At 52.2% G+C, this 3,043-nt stretch overlaps 1 protein-coding gene across 1 annotated transcript in view; it reads right to left on the minus strand.

Moving 5' to 3' along the window:
• Positions 1-2,611: 2,611 nt before the first annotated feature.
• LOC122546987 overlaps positions 2,612-3,043 on the minus strand; it is a 3,243-nt gene continuing 2,811 nt past the window's right edge. Inside the window, exon 3 of the mRNA XM_043685587.1 lies at positions 2,612-2,640. The gene's annotated coding sequence lies outside the window, so the exon portion shown is untranslated. The remainder of the gene's footprint in view (positions 2,641-3,043) is intronic.

Consider the following 3,043-nt stretch of genomic DNA (forward strand, 5'->3'; position numbering starts at 1 on the left):
GGGCAGGGTCGGTCGCAGAACCCTCCCACCACAATACCACCAGAGGTCTGCCCTAGGCACATGAATGTGGGAGTAATTCCCGCCCCCGGTAGTTTCATTGACCAGCCGAATTGATCCGCTGCACTTGTCAAATGTCCCCACATCGTTGTCCCACTGTAGTCCCGTCCGAGAGACGCAGGCCTGATGCGTACCCGTTACCCCTGAGAATGATGGCGGGCGGGGCGACCCTCAGACCTGACGGGGGGAAACTTCAAACTCAAGGGTCGACAAGTGGAGTCATTCCAGGCCTCTCGGTCCTGGTACAGCCTTATCATGCTGTCCAAGGCTTGTGGGTGTTTCTCCCATCCCAGCGGGAATGGGACCACCTGAGGGTTAGGGCGGGCAACCGTGCATGCGTAGCAATCACTCTTTTTCATGCTCCTCACAGTATATTTGACCCATTCCATGCAGGCATTCGCCTCCCCGTATCCCGTTTCTATTTCAAAGGTCTTTTCCAAATCCGTCACCTCAATTATTCTAATCTTTCCCTGCTCATCGGTGGCGGATGAGCCCCCAGACTCAGCTTCAATGACCGTGATATACGTGCAGCACAGCTGCACCCCCTACTGTCCTGCCTGGCCCCCAACTCTAATACCCAGTATTGTTCCATTAAGGCTCGCCCCATTCTTTATGGTCAGATAGAGCGGATTGCACTGATTCTGCCCACAATCCTGTCCAGGGGTGATGGGATCACGGACAACTGACACCATAGCCTGGACCCCGGGGGCTGGAGGCCTATGTATGCCTTCCCTACCATGCAATTGTAATACTAACGTCTGACCCTGGAACCTCCTTTCTCTCTCTAGGTTCCGTTTAGTTTGATTCAGTTCACTTTTAGTTCTACAGGGCACCAACCCACATAGGTCTAAGCTAAATGTCTGTGTTGGCTTGTTGGCAAGCACGAAGATGGAGAACCACTGACGGTCCTCCACTTGTTTTTTTCCGGAGGCCAAATTGGGTAACACGCACACTATGACCCAGCCCAAGGATAATGGCATAGCAAGTTAACAATACGATTGACCGTATTTTGTCGCGACATCTGTAGCCAGAGGGCACAGTTCCTTTAGACTCGCCAAAGTCCGATTAGTTTGTTCTCAGGGTCTCTGTTCCTTAGCTGCCTTTGTCAGAGAGGTCCGTTCGTCCTCCGTCGGTTGTGGCACTGGTCCCTTGACTCGAGTATAATGTGTCCAGCCCTTCTCGGCCGTACGGACAGCCGTTTCGGTAGTCAAAAGTACCAGGAAGGGACCGTCCTAAGTTGGTTCGAGGGTACGTTGCTTCCAGCTTTTAATCAGGACCCACTGACCCGGCTTGACGGTGTGCACCACAAACTCGAGGGGCGGCGTCTGTGCCAAAAGTCCCTGTTGGCGTAAACGAGATAGAGCAGACCCCAGAGCCACCACATATTTGTGCACAAACATATCCCGAGACTCGAATACAGGAGGTTCCCCCTTCGGCCCATGGAACGGGAGGCCAAACAGCATTTCGAAAGGGGAGACGCCCAAATCCCGCCTTGGCTTGGTGCGAATTTGCAATGGGGCAAGGGGTAGGCATTTGGTCCAATGCAGGCCGATTTCACTAGTGAGTTTGGTTAGCTGCTTTTTGATGGTCTGGTTCATTCTTTCGACTTTGCCCGAGGAGGGGGGAATACCAGGGGGTGTGCAAATCCCAGTCAATCCCCATTGCTTGCACTATATTCTGGAGGACGGTCGAGGTGAAGTGGCTCTCCTGGTCAGAGTCAATAGCGCAGGGTAGCCCAAATCGTGGGATGATTTGTTCGAGTAGAATTTTGCTAACCTGAGTTGCTGTTCCCGTGGCAGTGGGGAAAGCTTCCACCCATCCTGTCAGGTGATCTACTATTACAAATAGATACTTCAGGCGACCTATGGGGGGGAGCTCAGTGTAATCTACCTGGACGTACTCAAACGGCCTATAGGCCGGACTCCTACCCCATTGTCTTGCATGCTGCCGCAGCCCCCTTTTGTTAATCTTTCGACATGTTCTGTAATCAATCTCCTGTGACCTGCTTGGTTACCGTGTACAGACCAGCGTGAGTATATCGGCGCAGGAAGGCATCACACAGTGCCTGTGCGCCCCAGTGACCCCCTTGGTGTAGACGGGCAATACTGTCCCGCGTCAACGGTCGATTTAGTAGCTGGCGATCCACTTCCCTTCCCTATCCTTTGTACCCCCCAGAGACGCAAGAAGAGTTTCTTCTTTGTCAGTAAACGTGGGCACTTCGGTAATTTCGGATATCTGGGGAATCCTTACCAGGCAGTTTATTATTTCCTTCCCCATCCCGGCCAATGTTGCCTGTTCATCTGCCAATTGATTCCCCAGGGTCTCTATTTTATCATCTTTCTGGTGCCCTTTCACATGTACTACAGCAATCTCTTGTGGCAGCAACAAATCCTCCAAGATCATGGCTACTAGTTCCTCGTGGACCAACTCCTTCCTCTACTATTTATCATTCCCCTTTCCTTCCAGATCTTCCCAAAGGTGTGTACTACCCCAAAGGCATACTTAGAGTCAGTGTAGATTGTCCCGGCTATTCCCTTTAAATTCCTCAGAGCCCGGTGCAAGGCGTACAATTCGCACGTTTGTGCGGACCAGGCATTCGGTAGCCGGCCACGTTCCACTAATTCCCAGCCAGTCTCACTAATGACTGCATAACCGTTGTGCCTTTTCCCATCTATCACCCGAGAGGACCCGTCAATATACCACTGCCTTCCTGCATGCAAGGGGGTATCCCTCAGATCTTCCCTCACTTTACTCTGGTACTCTACTATGTCTGAACAGCAGTGTTCCAGTTCCTCCTCCCCTTCCCCTTTCCAAAGAAAGTCCGCCGGGTTCTGGCAGCCCCCGACTTCTATTCGGAGGTCTTCTCAGTCTAACAATATGGCTTCATATTTCAGAATTCTCGAGTCAGTCAGCCACCTCCCGGCCTTCTGATTCAGGATGGCTCTAACCTGGTGGGGAGTAGTGACTGTCAAGGGGGCCCCAAAAG

The sequence above is a fragment of the Chiloscyllium plagiosum genome, unplaced genomic scaffold, assembly GCF_004010195.1.
Source record: "Chiloscyllium plagiosum isolate BGI_BamShark_2017 unplaced genomic scaffold, ASM401019v2 scaf_14000, whole genome shotgun sequence".
Classification (NCBI taxonomy): domain Eukaryota; kingdom Metazoa; phylum Chordata; class Chondrichthyes; order Orectolobiformes; family Hemiscylliidae; genus Chiloscyllium; species Chiloscyllium plagiosum.